Source organism: Pinus tabuliformis, chromosome 8, assembly GCF_031772625.1.
Source record: "Pinus tabuliformis cultivar Carrire ecotype Pingquan chromosome 8, CPIR1, whole genome shotgun sequence".
Taxonomy (NCBI): domain Eukaryota; kingdom Viridiplantae; phylum Streptophyta; class Pinopsida; order Pinales; family Pinaceae; genus Pinus; species Pinus tabuliformis.
In genome coordinates this window covers 558,468,216-558,481,818 of record NC_142294.1, presented here as the reverse complement: position 1 = coordinate 558,481,818, position 13,603 = coordinate 558,468,216, and positions in this window count along the sequence as shown.

Genomic DNA, 13,603 nt, shown 5'->3' with positions numbered 1-13,603 from the left:
GAGGAAATTTACGATATCAGGATCATCATTGAATACTCTCCAATTTGTGATGTTGTCAGGAATGGACGGTCTAAAGATTAATTCTATTGAGAATCTATCTGGACTAAAATCTTTGGAGGGAATAAAATTAGAAGCTACGTTAGCCAAAAGGTCTGCACTAGCGTTTTGGAGTCTGGGGATTGAAGAAATATTAAACGCTATGAAATGCTCAGTCAGATCTTGTACTAAAGATTGATAATGTTTTAAGTGACCTGATAAGCAATGTATAGTGTTACGTACCTGCTTAACCACAATCTCAGAGTCTCCAAAGACTTGAAGATACTTGGCATCTAGCCCGATTCCCTTGTACAGGCCTTGAACCAAAGCCTCATATTCTGCTGTATTGTTTGTGCACTCAAATTCGAGTCTGCATGTGAGCATGATATTTTCTCCTTCAGGACTAATCAGAACGCATACTGCTCCTGCTCCTTCATTAGATCTAGAGCCATCAAAAAATTATTTCCAAAACAAAGATGTATTTACCGGTTTATCTAAAAAATTAATACATTTCGAACTATCAGTTCCAGAAAAATTTTCGACTTGGGACAAAACAAAATTTTCTAAATAAGGTGACACATGAGCATTGAAATTGTTGAGGAAAGAATCTACCGAGTAATTGCCAATGATACTGCTGTTATATGCTACTAGTTCATTTTCTCCCTCTAACTCTGTTACTATGTCCTTCTGGTGTAGCTCTCATTCAACTTTTATTTGATTCGGTTTACTGTTGTAGGGTAGCCACATGTGCGACCAGCAGTTGCGAAGTATCCATGGATTTTCTCTGACCAATCCCTGCTAAGGATTAAGCCATAGAATTCTAGGATGTCAGCAACTAGAATGTCAATAACCTGACATACCTTCGGGTTGGATGACAATCTTATGGTTACTTGATTTAGTTCGCCGATCACTTCGACTTGAGATCAATCAAGCTAAACTATGTGCACTACGGATTTCTGTGGTTGAACATTTAATTTGGCACATATAGATTTGGGTAAATTATTCGATGAAGCACCGGAATCTACCAAACAATTGTGCATATTTTGATTGAAGATTTCATAAGGAGAAACGGGGGAGTGTGAGATCTTGATCTTCCTCCAATCAAGGTGATGTCATTTGGATCAATATTACTGATCGCGTTAGTTGGAGGTCTTCCCATGTTGTGGGAAGCTTGAGAAAGTACAGCGGCAGGCAAAGGTGCAACTAGCACGGCATGTAATTCTTTCATCATTATCTTCTGTAGATGTTTCAACTTGCTCAGTTCGTAAAGGGTGATATTAGCCCTAGTCTTTTTCGTGTCATCAATAATATTGTACTCCATGTCATCCGACACTATCAGTGTTTTCGATGGAGTCATTTCATCTACTTGGACTGGGCTAGTTTGAGTCGCTTTAGATGTCGTTTTCTTTGTCGCGACTTTATCCTTTGTTGGAGAGCTTGCACTCTTCTGTTTAGGGGTAGTTTGGGGAGGATCAAGCTGATTTTCACTTCGTGTGCTAACTGGAAATACTTCTTGATCTTCCTCTTGTGGGAGGATGAAAACCCATATTCCTTGTAATTCCACAACTTCTTCATCATCGGTCCGCCCTTCAGTGGCAATTTCCTCTTCCTCTTCCTCGGATTCAGCATTTCAAATGGCATTGGGTGGCTTTGCATCTGTTAAGGGACCTCTTTTAAAAGCTCTGTAGGGCTTTTTCGAAGAATTTCTGCTACTTTCTTTTTTATGTCGACCATCTCATTGGACGTGGTCTTTAGAACTTTCTGCAATCCTTCCAAATCAAAAGGATCTTTTGCTTGTTTCTTCTTGGAGTCTTCCTTGAAGGTGACTTTTTTGGACTTACGTTCCTCTATCGCGGATCTCTTTTCCAGGGCTATTATTCGTTTTTCTACTGCTATCGCCTCTTTCATGTTTTCAGCTAAGGTTGTTTTATTTTCCCTATCCACGAAGATGGCTATGTTTGATGGCAGAGCGGTAATATACCATTCACATCGTACTTCTTCGCTGGGCTGAGAAGCAGTAGGAATTTTGTTGAAAATTTTGTTGAACCGTAAATTGAAATCCTTAATAGGTTCTCTAGCTTCGGCTTTAAGATTGGATAGGTCATTGATTAACGTTTCCATTGATCTGTCATCACCAAACTTGGTTAGGAATTGGTCCTGGAAGATTTCCCAACTTGTGATGGATCCGGAGGGTAATGAAAAGTACCATGACCCGGCTGTCCCTTGCAGTGTATAGGGAAAAAGCCGAACAACAACATCTTCATTAGTAACTCCATTGAGATTAATGGAAAGCATGAAGTTGTTTATGTGCTCTTCTGCTAGCATGCCTGCCTCGGGATTGAATTTAGGCAGCCATTTCTCAGGATGGGCTGGTATTTGACTCAAGGGTGCAGGCATTAAGACTGCCCCAGGATTGTTCCATGGAGACTGGGCCATTGTTGAACTGCTAACAGAGGAAAGTGCAGAAGATGATCCCTGTGGCTGGGAGGATGAGGATACTATGATCGTAGATGATTGAAGAGGGGTTGTGGGGGTTCCAGTGGACGGATGGACGATGATCTGGAGTGGAGGTGTGGATGGTTGACTTCGCAGTGAAGTAGTTGAGATGGATGATGTAGACGAAAGAGTCTCACTGTCAAACTCTTACGGTGATTTCCTTGCTCTTTTCCTGGTGGGAAGAGGTAATTCGGTTGGCTGGACGCCAAACTTTTCACTCTTTAGCCTGGTCATGGGATGAGCAAGGTTTTACTGTGAAGTCATGCTGCCTTGAGATTTATCAGACCTCTGAGGGGAGATGGAAAATCGCTGAAGTTTGTGAATCAGGGATTCAACTTCAGGAGGTTCAATGGTAGATTGGTCTGAAATATCAGGATGTGTAGCAGCGGTTGATACTTGAGTGACTTCTGACTCTGGATTTAAATGTAATGGGGAAGTCTGGGGATATGATGAGGGCGATTTACGCTCAGAATGGTATTCAGATTTGGATTTACTTGCCATTCATAGTTCAGGCCCTCCTTCTAGCACAAAATATGTTGAAACCCCAAAAATCGGGTTGACAACAAGGGGGATACCTGCCCGGTCTGGACCTTGGTTGGTAGCCCCTTATCCGTTTGGTATAGCGGGTCCCACTGGGGATAATGGGACCAATTTCCCAATCTATGGTGTGTGTGTGTAGAATTAGATGTTGCTGATCTAACAGTAACTATCTAATTTATTCTAATTCAAACTTTAATCTAATTCTATGCTATTGTAATCTAATAAAGACAACACATCTAATCTATGCTAACCCGAGATGTAATTCTTCTCTTATGCGATCTAAAGAGATTTCATATAACAACTGGTAATAAAGATCATTCAGTGATTATAAGAAAGGAAATCAATTAAGATGAACTATTTTGCATAAAAAGTTAGGCAAAACAGTTGTGAACAGCATATCGCATAATAAGCTATTCATACATTAAACATAAATAGATAGCTACCACCTTACAAAAGTGCCAAATGGTAACTCAAGCGTTCATGCAATAACATATAAACAACTAAAAATTGTATATCACTTTAACATATAAGCAGAAATGGTCAAGAGATAAAAGTACCATTTATGACTGGTCCTACTCATAAGTTTCAAGCAATAATGATTTATCTCTCCTTGCTCTAACATCTACTAAGAGTACAGAAGTGCAACATCAGTAGTTGATATCAAATGCAAACATCAAAAAATCTTGATCCATTCATTCACCAAAACCTCCTCTAAGGGTGCAAAAGTGCATGTTCTGAGGACAAGTTTTTGATAAATTTTTGGACACTTCTCTAAATGCATGAGAAGGGTTTAAATACTACTAACTAAATAACTTAATTACACAGATTCAGGATACAGTTTAAATGACAGCCCTTTTTCTAAGCAAAATTATTTCTATAAATTAAATCTAATATCTAACTATTTCTGCATTTTCTCCTTAATGTTGCGAGCATTCAATATCTGCCTGGGTAGAGTCAGCTGACTGGCTTCCGCTTTTGGTTGAGCTAAGCAAACAGAAATGGCAAGCACTAGCACCATTTTTTCCAGCAAAATAGCAAATATACTTGAGAATCATCTCTGGCTATGTGGATTTACTGTGTATGCTTAGTAATAACCCAAATTCCACTCGGTTAACCCTCAAATTGCCTCTGCCTTTGCTTTCTTGCATTTTCTGGGCTTACGAGTGACTAAGAAGTTAGGGACTTTGCTTTTTGAGCAATTTTCTCAGCGATGCATGATTAGAGCTAGGCGCTAATCGCGCATCGAAAACTGCCTCCATTCTTTGATCCGGGCCTTTCTGGTGCGTTTTTTGCCTTTAGCGCCTTTTCCTTCACCGGGTATAAGCTTTAAAATTTTTCAAACATACTGCTTTCATGAGCTTCTAACCTTGAGCATTAAATCACCTATTGATATTAGCATTGTTCAACTACTCATTGAACCATGGCTCTGACTGATAGATCTGTAATGGATAGCTCAGTAGTGCTCTGGAATTTGCGGCTCTGTTGCATGTGGTATCCGTTCATGAGGGCATTTCTTCTCTGCTTCCGAGCATTGGAGCTTTACCTTTTTCCTTAATCGCTCCCTGCACATTGCTTCATATTGTTTCTGTTTTTCATTCCTGCAGTTCACACATAAGGAGAGAGTAATGATAATAAAAATTGACAAGAAAGCTCTGAGCTCTACGGATGTACAAAAACATGCCACCTGACGTGAACTAACTCTTCAAAAAACACAAAACTGTCTTTCATTAACACTTGGCGTACATTCATTAATTTTCATTAACGCGCGTAGCCAAGTTTTCTTGAATGTTGAGCCAGGGAAAATCTGTGATGGACGATTTCTGCGATTCACATCGCAGCATCACATCATCGCATTATTGCGTTATCGAATTTTCATCAAAATGTGTTATCGCAGGGTTGGCAGATCACGTTTATCGCAGAATCGCAGATTGTTGTTTCGCGCGATCGCAAGATCGCTGATCGCAGTATCGCATTATCGCAAGATCGCAAATTGTTACAATTCGTTAAATGGTTATGTGTTGTTTATGCGATGTTGCGATATGCAATGTCGCATATCGGCCATCAGCGATTTCTTAAGGTTTTCGTTTATGAGCATTTCTTAATGCATGCGATGCGATGGATTTCGTGTCGCACTCTCGCAGTTTATCATTCTACTCACAAGGAAATGTCCTATCTTCTTCGCGCGATGCGATGTTTTCTTAAGGAGTATAATACATGAGTTTTAATTGAATTTTTGAATTTTTTACTAAGGGTCCCCACTTACCTAGTGTTATTGCTAATACTAAATAAGGAGGGGGGTTGTTGGTGGCCACAACACATACTTAAGTTAACAATTAGCCAAACTTGAGCTGTAAGGTTTTCCAAGTATTTTCACCTGAGGCATTACATTTGATGCTTTACATAGTAAGAGAAACATGGATACTTCTCGTATTATATAAAGAATCATACAAATATCATATAGCAAGTACTAAACATTTTTTTCAAATGTGTAAAGGAGCAATAATCACTACCAAAGAATATATTATGTGTAATGCGCGACTACATGCGTGTATATATTAATTTGTAAAAGCAATTCATAATTTCTATATATTTTACATTTATTTATTTATTTTTAATAAAACATTTAAAAAAACAAGAGTGCTAAGGAAAATAACTTATTGTAAAAAGTGTGGTGACATCTCATTCAAATAATAAAATAAATAAAGCTATCTAAATGTTATTAAAACAATAATATACTTAATTATCTATAAGATTAAATTAATAATATGTATTGATTAAGGTAGGTTATATATAATAAAAACATAAAGAAACTTGATATGTTTTTTTTCTTTTTTTTTTTCATTTCAGTATGATTACAAATGAGCAAAATATTTATGAAAATGCTACAAAGAGATGATTTTAGTGGATTAAAATAATATTAAAATTATGAAGAATGTAAATGATGATGACTTGGTCTCTGGTTCATCTAGAGTAGCACTAGAAAATACCAAGAGGGAGAAAATTTTACAAAAATATAAGAGATAGAGTAGAAAGAGTGTATAGACATGCTATCAATTTTTTTATTATTAAAATCAATATAATGACTCTAACATTTAAGTTATATATAAAATATAGGAAATAGAGGAAATAGTCAATGACTGATGGAAAAATAATTGGCTCTTCCATGGATATCTTCTATAGGTGTTAACATACAAAAAAGGGTGAGCTAAATAATCAATCGTCATTAACTTATGTATGGGTTGTGAGTATTTGTTTAAGTATCAATGTTTAAATGGACAATTAGTAAATGCATATGTAATTTAACTTCCCTCATTTATAATTAATGAAATTAAACGAAACCTTTATATTGTTTATATCTATGCTTTGTCATGACATAGAAAATTTGTTGGTAATAAAGTATGGAGTGTATGAATGGAATGGATTTTGAGAAACAACATTGAGCATGGATTCAAAAGAATGTGTATTGTTTAAGAAACATTCAGTGTTATAATATGCTCTTTGATTTCCATAATCATGCATTTTCTAACATATAAATTATGTAGATGTACTTATTTCACTTTATTTTTATGTTTGTAGATGGAACGTAAAGAGGTATAATGTCAAATACAAGTTGATCAAGAAGAGATTAGATTAAATAACCTGTAACACCCTCCTCCCACATCTACCCAAGTAACCGGCCAACCGAGGTGAACATGTGACGAGAATCTATGATGATATGATTCAACTCCCTACGTGTCAGTTAAGGAAGTGGAACTGATGGAACACATCGCACAAACCTTCCACATCAGCAAAAAAACTCCTAGGAGCCATTCCAACCACTTAGGTAACCAGCCCCTAATTCCAACTGAATTTTTAATTCATCAAAACCCTGGAAGTCCCATTAATATGGACAAGGGTGTGTTTGGGAGGTTCCATAATCTCCGACAACAAGGGAAAGGGAGCTTCCAGGGAATTTTCCACTCTGGGATTCTTGCCACTTTTCAAACCCAGAATATAGGTCACTGCCCAAAAGCCCCTGTAGCTTTTAGAATCCATAATTTATGTGACAACAAGACTTGCAAGCCAAAAACTGGATCCAGGACTAGGTCTGGCCATCCCTAACCGGGACTCACAGTTTATCAAACACTTGGCATAAATGCAATCTACAAGACATGAATAGAAGACATAGCGTAAACGACTATTAAATCATATGTGACTTGACAAGAAGGATCACCACTCTCTTCCCTTAACTATTTTGACATCAATTAGGTATTGCATCCATTATCCTTTAAGTTACTAGTAAATACATGAAATAACGATAATTATAACTAGTCATATAACCATGCTTATAACCAATATTAAGCCATGTAAATAACAATCAGATAAAATATTACACTGACCAAGTCTGAGAAACATTCTTGTTCACTAATCCTAAAAATCCATTTTACCAATGAGGCCTCTAATTTATACAATTTTCCATTATTTTCGTTCAATTTCCTCGTCACTTGAAACCTATGACCTTTCACCTTCCTTTTCTCCCAATTTCCATTATTTTCCTAAATAGAATGCGAATTAATGCCATTTTTCTTTTTGAAAGCCTTTGACATTGCCTTTTACAATTTTCTTTAGCCATAATAATGGAAATGACACCCACTAGGATGTGTTTCCTTCCATTCATCTTCGAATACGTGTCCCATAACCTCGGTCTTATATTTTTTCCTTTATTAAAATTTAGATGCAATTTTTACCAGGGTTCTTATAGAACCCTCACGCTTGGGGGAACACCCTTCTTAGTGTTCAATGACACCTATCACTGGTAATATTGCTGAAAAAACAATACTTTCCATGGAGCTTTATAACATAGTTTGTTGCAATATTTACAATGACTAACTGCTAAAACATGACAAACATACCATTTTATAGAGCTTTATAAAAAAACTCATTACGATAGTTATAATAATAACCACACATACACATTTGATTCACCCAACAAATAATCATATTGTCTATGGAGCTTTATAGATCCAGCTCGATACAGTATTTACAATAATACACAAATTTACACATACACATATTTTCTCAACCAAAAAATAAAATGATATTTTGCCTGCATCCGCAAAAATGGAATCTAGAGGCTTAAACCTTCACCCTTAAAGTAATACCAAGATTCACCTCCTTCCCAGGAAGTCTAGAATCCACTACAAGGTTGAATCTACACCCAACGTTGAGCATTATAATCCTGTGCCACTTGTCCTCTCAGTGAAAAATTATTGTCTCATTGTTCCAGGGAACACTCCCAATGTGTATCTGATTCCATATGGAAATGTTAATGACCAAAACAAATATATCCCTGACCTTCCCTTCTCTGCTACACAGTCCCTCGGGCAATCCGGTCACCCCCTTCCCTGCAATCACACACATTCCAAGTTTTGATTGCACCCCCATCCCGAGTAGTCCATCCCTCAAGAAATTTTCTTCACATCGGAAGGTCTAGAAACCAAAGCATATCCCTACATCAAACCATCATACCAATCATAACATGCTCATGGAAATAAATGGACACTATTAGGTACCAATGTCCCACAATGTCCCTGCTTCTGAATGCTTTACCAACATACTGCTACCTGTTCCAATTCCTTTTTTGGTTGCTACTAATGCTTTCCATCAATTTCTACCACCCAAATGGGAATTTCATGCTTTCCTATACCAAACTCATAATTTGCATTAGATTCAAAAGATATTGAATAACTTCAAATCATACCTCATTGGTGGCCCGTCAATAAGGTACACTTGCAATTCTATTTTCTTCCTATCACAACAAGTCAAACTAGCATCTTTGACCAAATCATCATGTATAAACATATCACATCAACTTAGCTCATAACACAACCATCATGGATTAAAATAATAAATCACATGTAACCATCATAAACCAAAATCATAGATCATGTGTAATAATCATAGACTAGAATCATAAATCACATGCATAATAAAACTAAAATAAGATATTGATACTTATCCTTTAATCAATCCTTAGCGTCTACTTTTTTCTTTATTCTGTATGCACACCATATTGGTTTCCAAACCTGAAAAACACCTAGTTCCTTCTCCTCAACCATGTGAACATACACATAGTGTACATCACACACATACAACCAAAGACGACATACAACACCATGCAATTCATGCACCTACACCTGACATGCCACACATACACCTACAACCAGTTTACAACACAACACAATACATACTCCTACATCCGGTTTACACCACAATGCAATACATACACTTACACCTAGTGTACAACATAACACAAATACATACATAAAGTACAACATGATGAATACATAGGTCACGATACTATGACTACACAATGCACATACATAGTACAGTATGCCTACAACACAACATGTATGATATGTGTACAATACCACATTTACACTCGTACCATATGTACAACATGTACACAGTACCACCTATACACAACACCACCTACACAACATGTGTGCAACATCACATGTACACGACACCACCTGCACAATGCGCACATAGCATCACATGTACACTGCACCACCTGTACAATGTGCACATAATACCGCATGTACACAGTACCACATGCACAACATATACATGACACTACATGTAGACAACATCACATGCACGACATGTACACAACACCCCCTGCACACAACACCACATGTACAACACCACATACACACAACATAACATGTACAATCATGCACAAAAGACTATATGTACATAGCAGAACTTGTACAACATGAACTCAACATCATATGTACATAGCACTATATATACAACATGTACATAACATCATATGTACAAAACATTGCATATCCAACATGCACACAATGCCACATATACATCATGCACACACTACGATATGTATACAACACTACATATCTAACATGTACATAGCACCATTTACCTAGCACCGCATATGAAATATGTGAACAACAACATAGGTACAGTCATTGAATATAAAATATGCACAACACATGCACAAAAATAGAACTAGCTTATCCTAGCATGTCATGGATCAGGTTGTGTTCGTTACCCTAATGTATCTCTCATCATTAGCTTGTCCATAACATAAACATAGACATAGTATAATCACATAATATCAATTCATATCTGTTGGGAAAAATATTGAGGGGGGGGTGAATTAGTATTTTAAAAACTCACAATAATAATATTCTTTTCTGAAATGTATACGTCACTTTACTAGAACCAACTCGTGTACATATGCAACTGTTGTAAAAGAAACTAGTGCATGCTTAGTAAACTTGTAAAACAACTAATTATTTATCTATTAAACTTAAACTAGAATGTAAGAGATTTATTAGGCATTTGATAAGTAGTAAGCAGTTAAGTAAGAATATAATAAAGTATCACACATAAGCAACACACATGAACACCAAGATTTAAGGTGGAAACCCAATGTGGGAGAAAATCACCGCTACTGTCATCTCAGTCTTCAAACTTATTAATATCAAAATCTTCTTACATTCTTGTACTAGTGTAGACTTATACCAGTATGCAGTCACCCACCTGCTAAAGGCTACAAGCTTCACTCGTTCTCCAACTCCTATTAGAAGGGAGCTCCAACCCCCTGATCTGATTACAAGTTACTACTGGCAGGAAGCTTCGACTTCCTTATTGATGGATATAACCCTCAACAACATTCGTGGACCACATTTCATAAATTTTCACACTGGATCCACCTACTTTAATATATCAGAACTTGGAGATCAACTAAATCAAACACTAACTTAATTCAAATAGAACAGTGAGATCACTATAACCAGACAGAGAACCGAACTCAGAATACTGCATCAACACACAAAATCAACTGCAACCCCAATAATTCATATGCAACCATGTATATGCTACTTCACTTAAGGCAACTTGCATGTATATGCGCTTTTCTGTATAGAAACCTCCATACAGATCTCAAAATACTAAAGACTTGTAATTCTGAATCAGACACAGAGTTGACCAGAGTTATTTTGAAATATTCTATTAGCTTACAGAATTCTCATACAGTTAGCAACATCAATAATCTTTTCAACCGATCAACATGTAACTAAATTCAACATCATGATTCAATCAGTTCTACTTCAGACATTATCAATCAATCCAAATCAACATGATGACATCATTGATAAACAACAGAGATACAGGAGCACTGATTAAGTTGATTAGTCATTTATGAACAAAAACCCTTCCTTTCTATATGTGACTTTGAAGAAACAAAACTATGTGTATATGCGACTTCACCAAGACCAACCTATGTATAGATCTACAAATTTGAACACAAACCCTTCCTTTATATACGCGACTTTGAAGAAACGAACCTTCGTGTATATGCAACTTCATCGAGACCAACCTACGTATAGATCTGCAAATTTTGACCTAAAATTGCGCAACTCTTTAGAACTTCAAAAAGACCCAGATCATAATATTCAAAGATAAAAACATGGATCAATACTTAGATTTAGTCAATCCATGAGCAGATCATACAATGGAAATTCATTTCAGGTCTCATGATCCTAATTAATCATTGTATTCATCGGTGCATAATTATTTCAGATCTATCTGTCAATTATGGCCCTTATAATGCAAATATACCTCAGCTCGAAGTATTTATAAAAAACCCTTACACATGCACACTTAACACTTTGATCTTCACCTCCTTATATAGTTTAGCTATTTTCAATACCAAAGGTCAAACCATACTCTAGCCAATGGTTTTCTTAGACAAGATAAAAACAACTGTTGTTGGGCTCAATACCACATGGCAATACCATGGTAAGTACGCTTGGTATTTAGAATACCATGGTGTAAAAACTATACACGCCTTTTCTTCTTTAAACTCACATGTATATGTGACTTGGCCTTGACGAGACCACATATAGATATTCAAATATTGACCTGAATCAAACTTTTGATTATGATTTGTAAACCTTTATCCCATCATTCTATTATTCCGTTCCATCACTCTGTCACCTCTAAACTGACCCAAGGAGTCATCTAGTTACCATGTACTTGTTCTATTATAGGTCAGTTTCCATCAAGGACAACACATGCATCATAATGCCAACAATATCCACATGATATTGACCTCAGAGATAGGTTGGGCTACTCTTCCCACTTGATTCCTCATGAACCAGGAATCTCTTCATGCCATTCACCAGCATAAGCAATCATTCCTCCACAAGAACAATTCCTAATGACCTTGTCAAACAACGGTATATATATATATATATATATATATATCAACATAAAACAATCATGATCTTGCCGGAAAATGACATACATACATACATATCTACATGCATATATATAAACATTAGCATAAACATGAGCAAAACATAATTACCAAATATCATAAGGTCAAGGTTAAGAGAACTCCCATTATCGATGCACAACATTGAGAACAATCTTTCCCAACATAGAAAAGGAATATGTTACCTTAGGCCCATTTAATTTACCTTTCTTGTTACCTTTCTCATGATTGTTCTACCACAATCCATTATCCTAATGGACAAAACCAACCCAAATCGATGCCATACTCTTACATTTAGCTACCCTGACACATGCACCAGCTTCATCTAATTCTTTCATTACCTATTGGTGTTGGAAATAATACTGAGAGGGGGAGGGGGGGGTGGGGGGTGAATCAGTATTAGCAAATCAAACACTTTTCATTTTCATACTCTAATTCATATACGCTATTTTAGTTATGGCAACCCGCATGTATATGCAACTGTGTTTAATGCAACTAGTGTATATCCTGTAAACTTATGATTCAGTTAGTTGATATTTAATGAGTACATTAGAACATTATTAACCATGTAGACAGTAAACAGGTGTAGTAAAATAGAACAGATCATCACACATAAGAAGCACACATGAACACCATGATATAAGGTGGAAACCCAATGTGGGTGAAAACCACCTGCCGCAATTCATCTCTATCTTCTTTTAATAAGAAACTTCTTTTTACAATGGTTCTGTATTGGTGCAGTCTTATACCGGTATACAACCTTCTACCTGTAGAAGGCTACAACCTTCTCGTTCTCCAGACTCTCCTGGAAGGGAGCTACAACCCCCTTACCTCTTGTACTAGCTGATGTGCTAGTACGTAGGTGCTAGCCTACAGAAGGCTACAACCTTCCCTTTTCTTCAAGGACCACGTTTCATAAATTTTCATACTGGATCCATAAATACAAAACAATCACCACTGTAATACAATCATCAACTATACCTACATCATCAATCTCTGAATCACCCAATACTGAACCACTGAAACTCTGTTATCAAAACACAGTTACCAGAATACAGACCAGAGCCCAAAACTCTGCAACACCACTAGAACCAACAGAATCCTAAAATATAAAAACTCATAATGTATACGCTACTTTACCCTGTCGAACCAGCGTGTATACGCCTTTTCACCAGAGAAAACCCGCGTATAGATCTGAAAATAATTACTTATACCTTCAATGCTATTTCAACTTCAGATATACCT